We start from the raw sequence: 22,568 nt of genomic DNA on the forward strand, positions 1-22,568 counted from the left end.
TGAGAAAAATACGTTTGGAGCGAGACGTTTTGCACATCATTTCAAACAGACATGGTCTCCGTCCGTGCAATTTAGTAAGGTTTTCAAATGACCCACTATGAATTCCTGCTAGTAAGATTAAAGGATTTGTTCTTGGTGGAAGGTATTTTCACTATTGATTTTAGGGTTTTTTCCGACATGATTCGGGTATAATCATGAAAAAGAACCTAAGAATTGTGGATACAGAGAGAGCATGTGACACCATTGCTGATTATCCAGGAAATCTGAATGAGATTTTTGCGAGAGCAAAATCTAAAAGACAAACCAGGGTTCTTAATGAATTAGATTGTTATTACATCCCCTTGCTTGTTTTGAGTCCCATTATCTCTGCTGGTAATAATGCACCATTAGATACATTATCTATTGGTTCCTGTAACAAGTCGATATAGCCGGGTTGACTTCTAAGATGTCTGATACGGTTTGGTGGAGTTTATAGAAAAAAACATACTATTTGCCTCCAGGAAACCTGGGAGAGAGTCTGCTTTCAAAGCAGCCTATCAAAATGTTTATATTCCAGCACAAAAGGTACCTAAGGGCAAGCTAAGTGGGGGGGAGAGGGGATGTTAGTATCAGCACATATTAGCTTAAGATATTTCGTACTATGTATGGAGACCATACCTTATATATAATATGTTTACAATGTTCATCCCCTGTCCCCACTCCCTTGGTTTCCCCTTTTGTGTTGTGAAATTGATATGTGAGGCCCAGTGGTTAAGATATAGACTCTTTACCGAAGGGTGTATTGGAAAAGTCACTTCTTGAAGAGCCTGAATTTATGGGTCCACAGTGCAATGTGATTATTACTGGAGATAATGTTCAATTTTAACTATTGTTAATAACAGCTCTTGCAGAGGAAGATGATTTTGCCTGGAATATAACAGGCCTACAAGGAGATCTCCCAGTGAGGATTCTACTTTGGTTTACAGATGATTATTTGATAGCCTACATTTTGGTGGACTACATTTGGTCAACCTGGCGTTAACCATTTTTTGTCATGGGGTCCCCAATCTCTACTCCGTATATCAAATGCCCTCTCATCCTACACCCCACTTCCATACTCCCATACACACATATACATACATATGTATTTATGTATGCTTATTTGGTCAAAATGACAAAATGTAGTAACCAAAATGTAGACTATCAAAATAGACTGTCAAGTAATGGTGTACCCCAGTGAGACAAAATTGCGATGCATTAAAATTAGCCTCTTTTTTTTTTAGAATTGGAATTTAGAGTGGTAAATGGATGATTAAAAGAGTACCTCCCTGCAGCAGAGACTTTTAGACAAGAAATTAACTGCTCTCATATTGATTATATCTTAGTGAGTCTGGGTTGTTGGTCCTCATTAGGGGGTTTGGATACAAGGATCTGCATTAACAGATCATCACCTGCTTGCACTGGGAATTCAGACTGGACACAGTGGGTCTATTGATCTGATCACCTGCTATTGAATATGGATGTGGTTATTCGTGGATGTAGACATCCAATGGTACAAACTAAGCATGGCGCAATCCCCTAAGAACATTTATAATCAACCATTACCAGGCATTGTCTCTTGTTTTGAGGCATGTGGGTTTAATGTGGTTGATAATGAATTTGTGTATAATACTTTTGTTAATGTGATCCCACCAATGTGTTACATATTTGTGTAGGTCTGTAAAGTGCCATATTATAGAAAGGAGTTCTGGTTCGACAGCAAATGCAGAAGAGCTGAAGAAAAATTTGCATTGGTCTTAAAAAAAAATAGATAATAAAAAAAGATAATACATTTAAGAAAATAACATGTAGAAAGAATAAAAACATCTATTCATAAGGAAGAATGGATAAATACTAAAGAGGAAGAGGGATGTCCTTAAGAGTGCTGTAAATGGTAAAGATGAACACTTCTTCTGGTCAATTGACGCCAAAAGGTTCTAATGTAGGTGATCACCAAGAATTTACCATTAGCATATCAGAGGATGCACAGTATCATCATTTTAATGTTCTATGAGCAGGTAATTTAAATCTTTCCATCCCTATGTTTAATGATGTAGGGGTTACTTTAAATATACCCCTTCTTTCTGCCACACAGAGGGTCGTTTGTGTTTTACAATCTCTGAGGTTAGACCCGTTCTTCAGTCACACAAATCTGGCTAAGTCCATTTTCACTATGTTCAAATTGTTTATGGCAAGAGCCACACAGGCTGAAAGCGATACCCACATTTTCAAAGCTGTCAACCTGCAGGAGCAGATATCCATTAAAATTAAGCATTAATTTAAAATATTTAAACAGAAGGCAAGCCATCAACACAGTTTTCTGTGCATTGACTACTATACCCTGATCAGAGCAGAAGTTACCTAGAATTACAAGTTGATTGTTCGTTGCCGGTCAGAGTTAGCAATATAATTGCAGCAGTTCGGATTCAAAGGATCAGATCATTTATGTACAGTAAAAATAAAATAGGGGCAAGTGTAGAGGAGGTCCCAAATATATCCTGTACTCCAGTCGCCCATTTTGAAGTACCAAGAGCGTTCACGCTGAGATATGTGATGTATGATGAACAAATAAACCAGCAGAGAGCTGCATTAGGGCTCTGCCCAGTGCCTATCAGAAGAACAATACCTATTGAAGTACCAATAACCAGGCAACCATGGACAGTAAGGTATCCATTGAGACAACCCTACCAGCAAATGACACAAAATGAAGATTGCTTAAGCACTGTCCCAGAAGAAACTCAAAAGGCCTTAATTGAAGAAGAATGGTGATGACACAAAGACCCGCACAGACTCACAGATGAAAGAAACGACAACCAAAAGATGACACACAGAGACGAAACGCCATGAATAAGTAGAAGAAGACACATTGTTGAAATATAAAGAAACTTAAACTGTAAAGCAGGATGAAGATATTCAACCAACTAACGCCTGTACATATGCTTGTAACCGCAAGAAGCTAAGAAAATAGTGCAGCTTGCTATGCTTAGTAGAAGAATAGAGCGGCAAGCGCCAACTATATATCTACCTCAGCGAAGCACACTATATAAGTGCGAGTCCACTTTATGCAAAAGCAGAATTAACCCATGTTAGTAAGTGTCAAACAGGACAGGATTCGTATTCCAGCTAAAACATCAAAAGCCAGAGGAATCGAAACTCAGCAAGAAGCAGCTTGTGCGTGGGAAGTCGAGGTCAAACCAAGAAAGGGAGGCGGACAGTAGCATCGGAGAATCAAAACTTAAGAACAGAGCAGCCTGCCCCGTGAAGGTCGAGATAAGGAGGCCCAGGCAGGTGGCAGGCCGAATAAAGAATTAAATGCACAAATTGAAAGAAAGCTAAGCAGATTCACTGTGTGCTAGCACGTGACCAGCCGAGCGAGAAGAGGTACCTACGCCTGGCTGTCTCACAAACAGAAGATACCATAACTTTTCCTGACAAGAAGTTACAGTTTCGAGGCCGACCACAGCCAACTAATTGACACATAGCACTAATGTACTGTACTGATTGATGAAATGGAGGCCGCATGAATCTTGGGGCATCCTGCATCTGGTTGACCAATCTGCATGCTGCTAATTAAAGTGGAGATTTATGTATGGGGTTGAAGCCAACCCAATCACAATTGACCAAATAATCTAGGGTCCTATAGATAGTAGAACCAATGGGACATCGTACTTTTAGTGATGTCCACCGTAGTCATTTTTGAAGGAAGGGCTTAGACGCCCACCAGATAATGTTTATCCAATCCTCACACACCGTTATCATATACAGATATAACACCTATATTTAAGTTACCTTTTCCAACCAATAGAATTGCATGGCAACTTTTGAGTGTACACATCAATGATGACGAATTTTGGGTATAACTGTTACTGTTTGCATGAAATCGTTGGGAATTGAAGGGAGACGGGTTATCGCATCACTGTTGATTTCCATGTTTCCCTTTTCTTGTACTTGTTTTTTTTTTTAATTTATTGAATATAGTTGAAATTACATCAACTTTTTCAATTTATAAGAAATAGAAAAATCCATAAACATCAAATCCAAGTAGAAATAAGATTCATAAAAATTCACAAAATGCTAGAATATTATCATACAAATTTATCGGAAAGAGATAAGCAAAGCACTGTCTTTTTTTTATTTTTATTTTTTAACTTCATTCCATATTCAAAGCTTTTAAAAAATTGTTGGTTGCAATTCTTATGCTCATACATTCAGTGGCTGCCAAGGCGATCCATCTATTTCTAGGATCAATTTGTGCAAAATACGCAAAGTGGTTAACAAAGTGCAATCTTCTTAAAGTGGTAAGTGCAGGACAGTCCAATAATAAGTGTTGTAGAGTTTCTACAATCGTTATATTTTTGCAAAACCTACACCAGTTGAGGTCAGAGGGAATTTGCTTTTTTCTTGTTTTAACCTCACGGGTGGGCCAGATGTTAAGCCGCAAACGAAGAATGGCCGTTCTTATAGCAGCAGATGGTGCCAAGCGTAAATAAGCAGCAGTGTCTTTATAACGCTTGGGTCCAAAGATTGTAGAATCAAAGTCTTTATAGGTTAAACAGTGAGTTCTATTGTCAATCCAGTCCATCATATACACCTTCTTCTTTGCTTGCTCCGGATGAAATACAAGAAGCTCAAGTGATATGTCAGCGTTCACCATGATTGATAAAATTTTTGTAGACCAATGTCTCGGAAATTCTTCTACGGAGCTAAGCAAATAGCTAGAGATGGAAGATAGTGTGGAATTATCACATGTGGATAACAAGCATTTGCGAAATAAGGCGCATAGACGCCACTTGTATAAAGCAGTTAAAGAGATTGATCCCAATTCATAGCGTATCAACACACCAGGAATACACTGTGGAAGATGTAAAGTTGTACGCCAAAACTTAGCTTCTAATAAATTGAGAAAACCTGGGGGAACAATTAACGTTTCTAAACCATAAAGGATGATTGCTACAACATTCTGATTCCAATATGTGATGGCAGCTTTGATAGAGAATTTGTCATATTTGGAAACAATTACTCGTGTTTGACAGATTGCCGTGACTAGCTTGTGTTTAATTTTGTTCAGGTGCGAGTCTAGCGTTGGACAACCATCGAAAATTAGACCCAAGTAAACGTAATTTGGTACCATCTTTATGGGTATTCCCTCAAATTGCCATTCTAACAAGTGTTTGCGTAAACCTTTAGGAACATACGTGACAATTTGCGTTTTCCCAGTGTTTACTACTAGTTCATTTTCTTTAAAATAGGAACATAGTGCTGACAAGAGATTACGTAAACCACTGGGAGTTTTAGACACTAAAACAAGATCATCCGCATACCACAAGGCACAAATTTTTACACCGTTCAGTTTAGGAGCATCAGTTGTTATTTTTCTAAAGATCCAGCGTACATCATTAATAAAAAAATTAAACAGGGCGGATGCTAAAAAGCACCCCTGTTTCAGCCCTCTAAATGTTGGAACTGGGGATGAAAGAAGACCCTCGGAGTTTAATCTCACATAGACCTTAGTGTGTGAATGGAGGACAAAAATGATATCAATAAGAGTTGGAGGACAATCCGCTTTGAGTAACTTATCTATGAGTTTTGGTCCTGAGACCGAATCAAAAGCGGAGTGGAGATCCACAAACGCAAAATATCTGGCTTGTCTCTTGTTAAATGCTTGTTGTCTTATAGCATTTAAAGCAATTAAATTGATGCCAGTACCTAAACCAGCGACAAAACCAGTTTGTGCTGGGTCACGTTGATTTGCTTTATTTGACCAAACATTAAAATCTCTTAACACCAACCTGGAGAATATTTTGCCTGGAACATCCAGTAGCGTTATTGGACGATAGCTTTTAGGGTCCATTCGATCGCCTTTTTTATAGATCGGAATGATCACAGAAGAGCGCCATGAATCAGGAATGTTTTTGGTTTGTATGATGTGGTGAAAAGCATTGTTCAAGATTAGTGCCCATTCTGTTATATTTTGTTTGAGCATTAAATTAGTGAGTCCATCCAGGCCTGCTGCTCTAGACGATGAAGATAATTTAATAAAATCTTGAATAATAGATCTTGTACAGTGCAAAGCCCACCCATTTATAGAGCTGCTATTGTACTTATAACAGGTCATCTTGGAGTCGTCGTATAGAGTAGAAAAATGTGTGACCGACACCGATTCAGATACTCCATTGAGTTGTGCATGACCTTGGGGTGATGTGTTACATTTGTTCAACAACTCCCAAACCAAGGCAGAATTTTTGCTACGACAAGCTCCCAAAAAGTGTTCACTATCTATTTTATACATGGTTGCTCGCCTCATGCGAACCCAATTTCGATATCTCGATGTAGCAACCTTAACTGCCTTAATTTGATCAATCATGGGAGTTTGCAATGATTTCTGATCTCTCTTCTGTAAGCCTTCTTTCTTTCACAGAGAGCTAGATCAAACCCATGCACATGTCTTTTAGCTAATTTACTATGAATGGGGTAAAGATTTGCAAAAGTGCTTAACACATCTATATACAAACCAGTCTTATGTAACCGTTGATTGTCTAGAATAGCACCATTCAGAGCTAGTAATTTATTAACAGACCATTTGAAGCGGTTTTTGCCATTATTGACAGATACAGACTGATTATAGTAAAATGCAATTTTCTGATGATTTTCAATTTCAACCGCCCAAAATAGTGCTAAAAGATGGTGATCACTGGATGACTGTTTTACTATGATAAATGTGGTGGTATTCATAAAGATGCTATTGGACATAAAGATGTAATCAATTGTGGATTTTGAGTTGCCTCTCTCCCAGGTGTTCATTGGGGGAATGTCACCTATAATCGCACCATTTGCCATCTTTAAGTCATGATCTTCCATAAAGGAGATCCATTTTGCACCCTCACGATTCTTATTCCTTATGTGCGAATCAAAGCAAGAAAGGTTCAAATCACCCACAAGTAAGATTCCAGAGATATTATTTTGTGCAGAAATGTACTCAAAGAGAAGAGAAAGCGCATCATAAAAGCTGTCATCATTGATTCCCACCGGATTCCTGTAAAGATTAATAAGTGCGTGTATCTGTGAGTTGAAGGAGATTTTAACCAATTGCATACATTTATTTGGTGCTTTCCAGGGGGATATCTTTAAACCCTTACTCACTTTCACTGCAACTAACAGCCCAGCTGTAGGTCTACCTTTACCAGCTTGGACTGCTGGCAGCAGACTAATCTCATGGTCATCCCATATAGGGGGATTTACTAGCCACGTTTCTTGCAAGGCCACTATGTCATAAGTGTTCAACTGGTTGTTTAAAGTCCACTGCAGATGAGAATAGCCTCTGGTATTCCAGCTAGCAAGCGAAAGTTCAGTAATGGGGATAACTGCTCGTGGTTATGAGTGAGAATTACCGGATGCTCTGGGATCTAATGGAGATTCTTTAGTACAAAAATTGCAGGCACATGACGGTGCAAGAGTAGTACCTACAATAGATTTATTACCATCAATCTCCTTAGACTGCTGACGTGCTGGATCTTGGGCTAGTAAAAAGCCAAGATTGAATAAATCCATTCTGGCGTTCCATAAAGTATTACGAACGATTCCAGACTTTATCCAGAGTCTAACGATGGAAAGATTCTTGTCACAAAGGAACTCAACTTGATCCAAATCAGTGGAAGATATGGCATCCAAACCCTCTATATCTCCAAATATATTTAAAACACTAGCACAACATAAGTCGTACTTTGGAAAGGACCCATCGCGACACTTCAAAATTAAAGTATGGAATAGATTGAGTTTCTTTGAGAATGCAATGCTATCGTCATTTATGTAAGGTTTAGTGCCACCATTACGTAAATCAGAATTTCTCTAATTGTTTTGTTTTGGAGAATCTTGAGGACCATTCCTATTACAGTGAGATGGTTTGGGATTCATACAATTATCTGTTCTGATTTTAAGAAATGAAGCTTCATTTTGGGTATTGTGAAAGGGGTTATGTGTGTGAAGGGATTGATCAATGGCATGTGAAACTTCGGGCAACACCTCATAATTTATTTTTAGTAGATAAGAGTCTACTGCGGCTCTTAACGAGCTTAAAGGATCTTCAACTCCCACTGTAGAAGCGGCAGAGGGAGGTAACCTACTAGCAGCTGTATTGATGACACTGCATTGAGTAGATCATGTTGTTTGTACAACAGGAAGGGATTGTTTTATTTGTATATTATCAGGCTTAGATGTTAACAGATGTACCAACTCATTCAAGGGATCATACATAAGAGGCGACATAGGAACCTCCTTTAAAGCAATTGAGAAGATGGAAAATTGGCTGGCAAGGCTTTAACAATAGGGGATTTGCCGGCCATAGCGACTAATTCGCTATTCATAATGACATCGCAGATATCTGGAGGGGCAGCAGCACTGCGAACAGCAATTTCCGTCACCGCCAGAGCTTTTTTATTTCTTTGTGTAGCTTTGGTTGAGAAAGATTTTGTTTTTTTGTTGTTCACTAGTAAGGATCCAATTTTTTGTGAGTTTTGGTTAACGCCCCCCTGATGTTTGCAGGCTGCAGGTTGATCATCACTCTTCACAGGAGAAGCAACACTGATCCAGGACTCATTGTTTTTTGAAGTCACAATTTCCTCCACACATTCAATCGGACGGATAATTTTAGAAAATGTGGCAATACTGAGGTAGTAGTCAGAGGGTTTCGAGTCAAACTTTCTAAATGTGAGAGACGTTGCGTAATGGGTACCCCAGAGTGTTCATTTAAACCTTGATAAGATAACAAATGAGATTCAAGATGGACTACTCTTTGTTCCAGGTTTCCTAATGAGAGACTTTTAGAGCATTTAAGTGAGGTGTATTTCATCCAATCACTTATATGGTCTAGCTTAACAGTTTGTACAGCTATCTTCTGATCTAAAGAGTCAATAGAGTGTACATAGTAGTGTTAATGGCCCCCAAAGTGATTTCTAATAAGGCAGGATAAGCTGAGGGAGCAAAAGATTGTTGTTTCCTGTCAGTAGTTTGACAGTGGCGGGGGGTAGGATGTAAAAAAGATACCTCCTCATCCAGTCTTATTGAATCCATGGAGCACGGTTGTGCATAGTCAGTCATTATTGAAGCTCTTGAACTTTCTAAGTCCCTGCATTCAGGAGAATTTTGACAAGGAGGTGATATGGATTTATTTGGACTGACATGTCCCACGTCTTCAATAATTACTGAGGCCAACGAGACGTTCTTAATCGGAATATCTTGTGCTGCATTATGGCTTTCAATTGTCGTGTCTTCAATATGAAGGGTCGACTCTTCTAAAACAGTAGCAAAGGTTTGAACGGGTTTAATAGGTTTAATAGGAGAATGAGGTACAGTTAATAAAGTTTGATCCGAAATAGTAGAACTCAAAGGGAGAGTTGGAGCCTCATTGTTAAGGGTAGGATATTGATTTGGAGTTACACTACCTGGACAACAATTAGGTAGCGGTGGATTTGAAGAAACCTTCACAAGAGATGCCAAGTCAATCGGATCAGACATTGCTATACCACAAGACTTTATCTCATAAAACTTACGAATGTCAGGTTGAGTGGGAGTTTTAATAATTGGGGTTAAAATAATATTTCTCTTAGAAATACGAGTTCGACTTTTGGTCTTTTCCTGTGATTTTGGAATGTTTTGGTTCACGGGCGTCTTGGAAAGCAGAGCAAGATCCGGTAGATTAGGCATTGAACTTGGAGAGGTAACCATGAGGTCTCTAGTGATCTCCAATGGCATACCTGTTTTCAGGGTAAACATGAAATGATTTATATCAAATCGTTAAAGATTAATACAGTTTTCTCCTTTGATAAAAATGCAAGGCATCAAACTCAAATATTAATAGCAATAAGAACTGATAACATTTCAAACACTCATCAATTCGGGATTTAAGCAATTTATGTTAGTAGGTGCAGCGGCAATAAACAGTACCTGAGGCAGTATGGTAAAATGCCACCATCAGCCAAACAGCCGCACAACAGCCGGTGGGCTTGACGCCACAGGGCTTATCGCTGCAGGGGTGGCTCTGGAGCAGCTTTGAGTGCGCTGCTGGGTCACGTGATTGCCCACGTGATGTGGGCTAACTCCGCCTCTACCAGGAAGCGGAACGGTGCAGGCAAGAGCAAAGCTCGCAGTGCCTGTAGCGTTTTAGAAGCAGGTCCAAAGTTCCAGAGAGCAGAGAGGGATGACAGGAGTCCGCTCCTGTAGCACGCCAAATTCTGGTGGGCAGAAGCAAATACGCCGCTCGGGCGGCTCTGGCGCAGCTTTGAGTGCGCTGCCGGGTCACGTGATCGCCCACGTGATGTGGGCTAACTCCGCCTCCACCAGGAAGCGGAACGGTGCAGGCAAGAGCAAAGCTCGCAGTGCCTGTAGCGTTTTAGAAGCCGGTCCAAAGTTCCAGAGAGCAGAGAGGGATGACAGGAGTCCGCTCCTGTAGCACGCCAAATTCTGGTGGGCAGAAGCAAATACGCCGCTCGGGCGGTTCTGGCGCAGCTTTGAGTGCGCTGCCGGGTCACGTGATTGCCCACGTGATGTGGGCTAACTCCGCCTCCGCCAGGAAGCGGAACGGTGCAGGCAAGAGCAAAGCTCGCAGTGCCTGTAGCGTTTTAGAAGCAGGTCCAAAGTTCCAGAGAGCAGAGAGGGATGACAGGAGTCCGCTCCTGTAGCACGCCAAATTCTGGTGGGCAGAAGCAAATTCTTGTACTTGTCATTAAACAGACTCCCCTTTGCCAAACCATTGAGTTGTCCTTATTGATTGGTGTTGGACTAATATACCTGCACCCCATCCACCTCCATGTGCAGCTATCTCGTCTTAAAGTACTTCAGCGTGAGCTCTGACTCTATGGGCCGGTCAGGGGTCACTCTCTCTCAAGTACACTTGGTAGCAGAGGATGGTTGGTGACCATCGATTATTAATTATTGATTAAAATAAGACACCTATTCACCGTCGACATAAAGTAACTCTAGGTCTTCGGCAATATCTCAAGTCCTTTGCCATTCGGCTGAGTAGACCGTGAACCTCCTCGTAGACAATGGTAGCTTAACCGAAGACTGCATTCCGGGCCTGAAGGGACCCGTTTCATCAACACATCCCTTCCCATTCCTACGGCAGCTGATCGGGCGAAAATCTGAAGAAGGCGGTAACGAAGGCGGTGATCCCGAGGGTCCAGAGACGAATAATGCGAACGGTGAGTGAAGAAAAAATAGAGTGCTTTGGCAAACAGTGTACGTCTTAAGAACAAGTAAAGGGAAAAGGTAAGGGAGGGAGGAGGAAAAACAAAATATTCAGAAGTAGAGAAGACTGTATATATATAAGGGGATAATGACTCGAGAATAATTGAATAAATAGAGGTTACCGGGTGTGCACCTGAGAAGAGAGAAGTTACCAGGGCGGACACCTGAGAAATGAGAGGATTCACCTTATTCCTGCGCTTTAATATAGCAGCCAGAAGAAACATGTACCCAGAGTCCCACATAATGGGGAACAATTAGACTACCACCACGTTTATAGACGTTGTGAAAGGGGTTTGTTTGGACTCCATGAAGGGGTAATGATTAGAGGCAGAGATATCTTTGTCCAGCTGCTGTCCATCTAGTCTGTCAAGTGTCTGTCTTACATGTTGTGTGTGACGTCATATGTGAAATTTCTGTTAAGAGAACTGATTAAAATTTTGCGCGATTTGATAGCTGAGATAGAATCGCACATGAATTGATGTTTTTGAGCAAATTGGTAGTATAAAACATTTTTTGGTGGAAAATTTGGATTGGAGCTTGCAGTGTTTGGTGCTTGCTTATATTGTCATAAGATGTTTAAACCACACAAAAGCATTGACAAGTGTTATATAAGAGGAAAGGGAACCGATTCAAGCATGGAAGACATAACTCCACTAGCACACTTATGCAAGCAGTTGCCAACACATGCACCCAAGCTAAAGAAGTATAGCACAGAGTGGGTTAAAGGTACTGCCCACAAGATGTTTATGCCATGGCCACAAAATGGGTCTTTATCCAAAACCGTCTTACAACATATGACGACATATTTGCATGCCACATATACAAGCAAGAAACTAGAAAAACGCCTTGCTGTTCTAGAACTTTGGAAGTTGTATGAACAAACAAAAGAGGAAGAGCCGCCAGCAGATTGGATACTAAATGTATGCACAGAGGGGGGTGTGAAGCCTACCGTGCCACCTGCCCTGCCTGAAATGAAAACCAAAGAAAGTAAGGACGAGGAACTATACCCGTTAAGGGAGCTTAAAGCAGCCAAGGGGTACAGCAACCCCGCATATGAGTCACCTACATATAGTAGTGACGAAAACCAAGGAAAGGATAAGGACAAGAATCTTACCTCCGTAGTCCCGAGGGACAAGGGGAGACGCGATGATGAAAGAAAGGATCAGGCACAGAGAAGTGCATCTCTCGACAAGGAGAGAGAGGGAAAGAAATAGAAAGGGAGCGAAGACAGAACTGATGAGATAGCATTCGCAAAAGACAAATAGATGGGAGAACAAATCTTATTGAAACTCGATGGGAAAGGAAGTGATGAAGTGAGACCAAAAGAAAGGTTAGATGAGGCACAGAGAAAGGAGAAAGAGAAGGAGTAAAGAGATGAAAGGATAAGAAGGAAAGATAGACTAAGGCGAGAACATCTATATCACGAAGAGCAAGAAAAACAGCTCAATCGCAACCCGAGAGCAACTTATGATCGAGACAGACAGAAACAACAAAGGTTAGAAGAAGAGCAAAGGGTATGTGAAAAAAGGATAAGGAGACGAAGAGATGAGGAAATTCAAAGAGCAGATGAACGTAGAAATGAAAAGAGAAGGGAAGAAGCGAGGGTCAGAGAAGAGGCGAGGAAGCGCAAAGAATTTGATGACTATATCGAACATAAGGGAAGACAGAGGGCACGTGATCTCGAATATTTGGAGAGGGAAGTTAAAAAACCTGATCCCTTTGTAGACTGGGAAGACATTGAAGAATTCTTTCCTGCGTACGATTCAGTACCAGGCACGTCTAGGGGAAATATTGAAGATGACTTCGACACCAGAAGCATAGGGGAAACGATCGATAGGGTATTTGATGAAATGGGGCTAGAACAAATACCCCAAGGAGAGGGGGAGGATGAGTGCTTGGAAAGCACTCAGCTGTATGACACTGAGGATGTCATCCGAAGTAGTGGGTATAGGAAACTGTCCCTGGATAGATTAGAAATCAGTAGAAATGATGAAGACACAAGAAGTTGCGTGAATTGGGAACAAACAATGTCCGACTCCAAAGGGGAGGAGCGCGAGGCAAACGAAGAAGGGAGACGGCACCAAAGACGACTCCCAAGGGAAAGAGGGATACGATGGTCAGACACTAGTGAGTCCGCACCGAGGGCATCAGAGTCAGCCGCACAGTCTGACCGGCATGAAGGAGTACCTCATGGTCAGAGGGGGGTGTCATCACCACCCTATGTAGACAGACTAAGGACATTGCCAGGTAGACGGCGATGCAGGAATATTACCCCTGTGATAGACAGGAGAACTATGAGAGAAGAGAAAGAGGGCTGCACACTCCAATTTCTGCTACTAGAAAAAGGGGGAGCAAGACCACAATATATTCTATGGCCGCACATGGATCGAGAAAACTTGAAAAACAAGCTGCCAATGCTGACATCGGGAGCCAGAAAATGGATACACGAGTTAGAAAAAATGACAGCAGGAAACATGATAGCTATATGGGACATTAAAGGTCTCCTAATCACCATACTTGGTGAGAGAGCAGATGATGTGTGGACATGGGCAGGGTACCCTGGTGTAACCACAATTAAAACTACACATGACGGGGCGCCATTTAACAATTGCAGAGCAACAGTATGAAAAGCGCTACGAGTGCTTTACCCAGACACTTCCGATATGGGAGCTACAATGACTCGAAAAATGAAGGATTCGGAAGATCAGTTAATTTATATCCAGAATTTCCAAGATGCGTGGGTGCTCGAAACGCATGAATCTTGGACGAAATCAATACCTGTGTTTTACCATATATTGTGCCAAGGGTTGCCAGAACCAGTGCAGAAACAACTCAAGAAATTGGTAGGAGTTGAGGCTAAGCCATGGGCTGGAATACAGTTGACTATCGCACATTACTGTAGACTGTTGCAAGAAAAGAATCGAAAAAAGGAGGCAACTTGAAAGGGTGAGGAAGAGAAGCTGGTCCAAAAGAATTATCAAAGTATGCTCTTGAAGGAGCCATGCTAACTAACACAGCTGAACAAAACATGCAGCAGGTGGCTAATCCACAACAGAATAACCAGGGTAACGTAGGGTTTTACCCATGGGGAAGAGGATTTAGAGGAAGAGGATGGCAGAGCAATCGGGGTGGTTTCCAATGTAATCAAGGAGGCTTTCAAAATGTGCAAAATGGTAACCCAGATATGTCAAATGGACAAATGATCCGACCACCGCCAGTATGTTGGGTGTGCGGAATAACAGGGAATTTCGCAGGCAAGTGCAGAAGTCAAGGCATGATGCAGAATGGCCAAGGAATGGGAGCAACCACGGCGAATCCACCTGCAGTTTTACAACAGGGCTTTGCACAGAATCACACGGTGCAGCAACAAGCACAAGGAGCAAAACAAGGAGCGCAACAAGGGGCGCAACCACAAAACATGGTGATTTTTCCACAAGGACAATCCCAACAGGCACCACCGCAACTACCACAGACCCAGAACCCTGGAAGGGGAAGAAACACTGGGAATGGGGAAAATCTGCAGTTGCAAAGTGGGCCAAACTTATATATAAACTAGGACAGCTCACTGGGAACCCTGGTGTGCTCTATCCTATCAGTGACACCAGACCCTCATATGGAACCTAGGTTGGATGTCGTTATAGGCGGTAAAGAATATTCCTTCCTAGTGGACACTGGTGCAACACGCTCGTGCATATGTGAAGGCAAGTTTTCCTTGTCCGGCAAGGCCATAGATACTCACAGTTTTACAGGAGCTCACAGTCGAGTTCCCTTTACAGACGCACTCCCAGTCTCCATAGGAGAGTGTGAAATGAATGTACCCTTATTGTGTTCGCATCAGACCCCAGTAAACATTTTGGGTCGAGACTTAATGTCAAAATTGAACATGACAATATCGTTCACGGAGGAGGGCATAGTATGCTCCACTCCAGGAATGCACAATTTAAGTGTATGCAAAATGATTAGAGCATACCCAGACACATGGCCATGAGGGCCATACCATTGGAGCCAGAATTATCGTACATGGCATGCATGTACTTATGGCAGGATTGCCAGGCCTTGCAGACAGAACCATGAGAACCCCTGATGAGTTTTTATTTAGACCACGAATACCTATGCATGAGGAGGAGGGACAAGGATCTCCCTTGATGATACACACAGCAGCAGCGCTAGGGAAAGTAGTATTGGTTGATGGGTACGATGATGAAGGCAGACAATGGTGTGCGATTATCACCATCGAAGAAGGGTATCGAGTGACTGACGTCACCGATGACGATCTGTTTGAAGAACAATCAGACATGGAAGACATAAGGGTGGAAGTGAGTCTCCATCTTTTGGGTAAAAATGATCAAAAGAGAAGTGCCTGAGAGAATGATGTTGGTGCTGAAGCATCCGGAATATTGTGATGAGGATATAGCTAAAGTGCCTGTCTCAGTGTGGACTACAGGACCCTATGATGTAGGCCTCTTGAAGGGGGTGGGAGAAGTGAAAATTAAACTAAAACCAAGAGCAATTTTACAGAGAGTCCGACAATATCCCATGTCCAGAGCGGCAGATGAAGGGATTTTTAAGACAATTTCTGCTATGATGGACCAGGGCATCTTAGTGATGTCAGAGTCACCATGTAATACGGCAGTTTATCCTGTCAAAAAATCAAAAGGGGGGTCTTGGCATTTAATTCAGGATTTACCAGCAATAAATGATATTGTTGAAGCCGAGTTCCCTTTAGTCCCTAACCCGTCTACAATTCTATGTAATATACCCGTCGAGGCAAAATATTTCACGGTGATTGACTTGAAAAATGCCTTTTTCTCAATCCCGTTGCACCGTGACTCACAAGATCTGATGTCATTCACGTTCAGACAAATGCGTCTGAAAAGCATGATTGCTGCCACAGGGTACTGTGAGTTTCCGTCTATTTTCAACAGAGTCCTGCAGATGGACTTAAGCAATATTGCATTAGAAAGTACCATCTTGCAGTATGTGAATGACATCCTAATCTGCAGCACCACAGAAGAGCAATGCAGGCACGATTCTGTTCAGCTACTGACTATACTGGCTGAGAAAGGTTATAAGGTTCACAAGGAAAAGTTACAATATTGTCAACAGGAAGTGATGTACATAGGCCAGCTAATCTCACATGAAGGCAAGAAGGTGACCACAGAAAGGGCTGAAGCCCTATTGAACATGGCTAAGCCACACACGGTAAAGCAAATGCAGAGCTTTCTAGGCCTGTGCAACTATGTTACGGCATGGGTTTTCGATTACAGCTCTTATACTAAGCCTTTACTTCACGCCCTAAAGAAGGCCCAAGTGACAAAGGAAAAGATTAAATGATCTGAAACGATGGAGAGAGGCTTTACTGAACTCAAGAGAGCAATTTGTGCGACTGCAGTTCTCGGAATCGACAATTATGCAAAGGAATTTTACCTGTTTTCGCACACACATGGCAGCGTTATGACGGCAATGCTCGCCCAAAGAACCTCGCTGGGGCACAAGCCCTTAGCATATTACAGTGGTAACTTGTACCCAGTAATGAAGGGCCACTTCCCATGTGAACAAAGTTTATCTGCTGCAGCGTTTGCCATAGAGAAGGCGACAACCATTGTTGTGGGATGTTCCATGACGTCATATGTCGAGCACTCATTATTTGCCATCTTAGAGAAACCAAAGGGCACATTGACATCTCAGAGAGCTTCCGCCTATGAAGTGATCATATCAAACCCATCGATTAATATAGTCTGATGTAAGATAGTGAACCCAGCTATGTTTCTAGCAGAGCCAGTCACTGAAGGAGAACCGATACATGACGGTACGAATTATGAAGAATTCTATGACAAAATCTCCAGGGTAAAAGAAAATACCTTGGCAGGAGGAGAGATCGTCTTTATTGACAGGTCTACGAGGATCGACCAAAGTGATGGGCAAAGATATACAGGCGTTGCTGTGATAAAACGCATAGCAAATGCAGAATTTCGAGTACTTGTTAGTGCGCAAATACCATCTCACTACTCAGCACAGGCTGCAGAATTATTTCCATTGATACTCGCCATTGAGAATCACGCAGACCACGAAGTAACGGTGTATAGTGACTCTGCCTATGTGACGTCAACAGTGCACGCAGAATTAGCGCGCTGGAAAAGGACGGTCTGCCTCTGAGCGGATGGCACGCAGCCTTATTGGATAGGCTGATAAAGGCACTACAGCTCCGAGTGGGCATAGCGGTCGTAAAATGCGCCGCCCACACGAAAGGGACAGATTTTGTATCATGCGGAAATCACGCAGCAGACATGGAAGCCAAGCGTATGGCATCCAAAAGTGAGATGGTTATGGAAGTGGAAGTGACGTGCACCCATGAAAAAATGATGCTAGCACGAACCACACCAGAAGCCTATAACACTCTTGGGCAAATGCAACTAATGGAGTTCCAAGGGGAGGCACCACAGGAAGAGAAAAACTTGTGGAAACGTCGAGGGTGTTCTTTTAACCCCTCTGACAGCTTGTGGCGACAAGACAGGACTGGTAAACCAGTAATGCCTGTAGCCCTACTAAAAATAGCATTGGAAAAGTTGCATTACCCGACGCACATGACAAAGGAGAATCTAGCAGCAACGCTCGCAGAAGACTGGTTCACACCGAATTTAGCTGAGCATGTTGCATTCTTTATGGTGAACTGCATAATCTGCCAGCAATTCACCGCTGGGCACACATTAAAGGTAATGAGAGGAGTCATCCCCAGGCCAAATGGGCCTTTTCAGCACTTGCATGTCGATTTCGTTGACATGATTCAAGTATGCAACAGGTACAGATACTTAATTGTTGTGGTGTGTCCATTCTCTAGATGGATAGAAGCAGGTCCATGTACACACCCAAACTCTACCTGTGTGGCCAAATCTTTAGTGAGGGAAGTGTTCCCCAGGTGGGGGGTGTGTGAAGTTATGAGATCAGATAATGGGGCTCATTTTGTAAATGCAGTCTTTGAGCAGATTAGCTTGCTGCTTGGTATAAAGCACAAGTTCTCGTCAGCGTATCATCCAGAAGGTAATGGGATCTGTGAGTGGCTCAACGGCTTGTTAAAGGAAAGGATAGCCAAGTTGAAGCTTACTCTAATGAGGGGATGGTTGCACTGCCTTCCTCTGGCACTGTATGCTCTTCGGAACCAACCCGGCTCCGTCCATCATCTTACGCCACACGAGATAGCCACAGGAACAAGAATGAGAACTCCCCTCACACCCTGAGATAGAGCCAGATGTGACGCCCAGTCGACAGGGGAGGTTCTAGGATCTGAATTGCAAAATTATCTGAACTGCATAACATCTTGCCTTACTGTAATTTCAGACCAGCTGCAGCGACGATGAACAGGGTGCAGTGCAGCACAGAACACAGAAAGAGACATTACATCAGACACAGCTCAGGGTCTACGTGTTCCACTCGTCTTCCCTGGAGACACCGTCTTGGTGAGGAATCACACAAGGAAAAAGTGGGACGAACCAAGGTTCAACGGACCATTCACAGTTGAAGACGTTACTCCATCCGCAGTCAAGCTGCAAGGAAGAAGAGCTTGGATCTTCCTGGGTGATACCAAGCCGTACATCGGAGGAACCCCCCTGCCTGCACCCCACTGTGAAGAGACTACATGCAATGGGGAAGAACCACAGCATGTGCAGACGAGATACATGACGAGGAAGAAGGACGCATGACCAGCAAAGTAAAGACAAAGAACCTTTTGCAAGTTGTGGCTTAACTTGTACACTTCCTCTAAGCAAAAAAGGGGATAAGGACATAGAAACGGACACTCTGTGCATCCTAGTTGCAGGGTGAAGAAAAGAATTGCGCGTCTAAAGCCACAACATGTTTTGTTGACGTGAACTTTTGAACTGAGTCACACTTAAGCCTTGATGAGGAAAAGACTATGACAAACTTTGATCAAGGATATTTACATTGGAAACAGATACAGCATCCCGATTCATCCAAAACCAAGATTTTGTTTGAAAGCACTTATGGTGTCCCACAGTAGAGACATCACAAAGGACGTGGTTACATATTTCCACCTAGTGTTAAGATCATACCCGTCACTGGAAGGAAGGCTCACCAGTGTCACAGACTTTCTTCAAGATCCTGACAATTAAAAAATCATAAAACAACTGCTTCCTGTCATTGCAGAAACATTCATCGTACTCCCGGAGCACAGTGAGAAGGAAAAAAATGCTTCCACCACAGGTGGAATTAGATGAACTCATCAATACACTTTTTTTTTCGCATAATCAAAGACTATCCATCTATTGTCACGAGAACAACTGATACATTGACATTCCTTCGAGATCCAGCAAACACTGAACATCTGAGCCATCTGTTGAATAAGATCAGCATTTTGGTCGCACTCCACGTGACCGGACAGTGCAGACATTGTTTACGTCAAGGAAAGAACATATAATCCTGAATCTCAACAAAGACTGGACACATGTCCCTATCACCAGAAGACAGCAGATCAGCGCACAATGTCCTTTTTCACCTAGTTACTGACTTTCTGGAATTAGTGGGGAGACCTATCGAGGTTGACGTCCTCACTTCCATCAGAGATCCAGCTAATATCGCACAGATGGGAATGCTCCTGCATGGAATAATACTCCAAGTAGAACTTTCCAACCATCAGAGAGATTATCTGAGGAGATTCTGAAGAAACTTTACGCCGAGGGACAGATCGAGGGAGCAGAGTCAAGAACCTTATTTGTTATATTTGTTGTCATTTTTTCCCTATTTCTTCATACTGACCAGTGTCCAACATGTCCCCAGGACTGAAGCAGATTCGAGGAGTGGACTGGGAACTCACACACTTTGAACATGCTCAGTAAAGGTTACACATCGAAGTATTATTTTAATCTATTTTTCCCATAGTTTAGCAAAGGAACTATATGCTGCATTAAGAGACAATTGTCACTCACAAGAGGGGGGACACTTGTGAACCACCTGACACTTTTGACACTAAACTCGAAGAACGATATTGGGTGGGGGAACAATAACATTGACATTTGGCGAATGATCGATATGGGGGCCCAGAGCAGTAACCTGGTCCTCCCACAAGCAGAGAGGCACCCCTGCTTTTCTGCAAGAAAATACTGTCGCCTTACATATCGAACTCTAATGTATTTATGCATTGTATTTATCATTATTTTACTGTCATTAACGATCAGAACTGCATTTTTTATTGGTGCACGAAGCGTTCCAATTTCAGTGCACCCACCTGATGATGCACGCATGAAACCCACAAAAGTACCCAGACCCTATATAGTCATTCCAGTCCCTAGAAAATCTGATGGTAGAGTAAATGAATTTGAAATTAATGTGATTAATAGTGATATACAGACATTTAGAGTAACAAATGAGCAGAAAAGCTGGAGACAAGGTCAGCCCGAAATGAATGAAGAAAAAGCACTGACAACTACACGCACACACACACTAAATGCACACAAACCAGGCCAAGCGTCAATGAACACAGAACCTCAAAAAAAAGCAGCAGAGAAGATGAGACTGCCTACTGAAAAGCCATTCACAGGAAATAGTAAGAAAAAAGAGAAGAATTAAGAGAAAGGCCAACAAAATCAGTCGTGTCAGAAGCCCTTAAGAAAACAGAAGCGGCTTCAGAAAAGATCTCTGCAAGGACACAAATGTTAATAGACCTGCTATTCCCGCACATAGCCAGAGCGAGAAAATGACAAGAGGAACTGAAGAACAAAACGACAGAGACTGTATTACCCAGCACACATATTCCAACATAAGGGACAAGTACCAGGCCTACAATACAGCCATATACCAGACCAGTGCTAGGCTGGTTGGCATGGGCACTTGCACGCAGCAGAGAAAAGATGCATGAGGACCACGAAAGAGCTGCCAGACTCTTGTCCACTCAAATGGTGCAGATGAAGAAGCCTGCACCCTGGGCCAGGATATCTGAGAACCCTCCAGCAAGAAATAGCCATAGGGAGGCATTCAGGGATGTAGTTATAGCAAACTACAGGAAAACATTAAGAATCAAGAGAAGCTTACATGAAGATAATAATGAACTAAATGATTACCTGGACAGCAGAGCACATCTAGGGAACAACATTTGGTACCAGCACATGATAGAAGTTGGAAGACGAAATTCAAAAGGAGAGTGCTTCGTTTGTGCACTTCTACCGTACAGCATGGGGAAATCCAAGATCTTCGTGGCTGTAGAAATCGATGTCCCAACAGCACATTGTCTGTCACACGTAGCAATGTGCAACACCAGAGGCCACTTCATGGGAAGTGATGCCTCCTTGATATGGGCAACTGAAACAGATTATCCCGATGAAGATGATTATGTTCAGGACATTAACACAAGAAACAGAGCTCATACTAGTAATCATGTGATCAGGTACGAGAAACCCGAAGTCAAAGGAGCAGGAATAAGATGGGAAATAAACCCAAGACCGAATGTCCTAGGAAAAACTCCAGAAGAAGCTCAAATTTAGAAAAACAGAGGCCAAATGCAGATTTGGGGAACAGTACTTTCACCAAATGGATGGGAAGAAGGAGTAGGGATCTGTCGAGCATGGATGGTGCTTGGAGCCTGCAAAGAAGCAATAGAAAACTCACAGAGATTGTGCAAACAACTTTGGCCAAAGCTTACAAGATTTCTGACATGGGTCGAAGACAGGGACCCTTGCAGATAGTGCCACTAGAAAGACCGGAATTGTGCTCTAGGAACAATGGCACAAGGAAGATGGGAGAGAATTAGAACTGCAGACGAATTTTTGAAGCTCTGGAAATGACTCATGGAACTGCAGTAATTATGGATCATTGTTGGGCATGTGGATCCAAAGCATACATCAGACTGCTGAAAAACTGGGGAGGCATATGCAGAATAGTGAATATCCACGTTCCAGCACTAGTGATCCCGAAAGGTGACCAGAATATTGACAGCTTCCTGAAAGCAGATGCCCACCTGAGGAAGAGGAGATCTGTGGAACTGACAACTCGAGTGAAAAGAGAAAATTATTTTTCTGCCAAATCAGAACAAGCATTTCATGCAATCCCATATGAGCACAGGCTGTTCAGCCTCCACCTCATCAGTGTTCGTGACAATCTTCATGCCAAGATGCCAAGTTGGAGCAAATACTAAATGGTTGCAGATAACCAGATGGGACTTACTGCAAACCATCAACTCGACAATAACGGGATTCAAGGTGATCAAGGAAGAGTTAAGAGCCATCCGACTGATGACACTCCAGAACAGATATGTACTTGACATGATCACAGCTATGGATGGAGGAGTTTGTGCAATAATTGGA

Source organism: Ambystoma mexicanum, chromosome 10, assembly GCF_040938575.1.
Source record: "Ambystoma mexicanum isolate Mex_15411 chromosome 10, UKY_AmexF1_1, whole genome shotgun sequence".
NCBI classification, from domain to species: Eukaryota; Metazoa; Chordata; class Amphibia; order Caudata; family Ambystomatidae; genus Ambystoma; species Ambystoma mexicanum.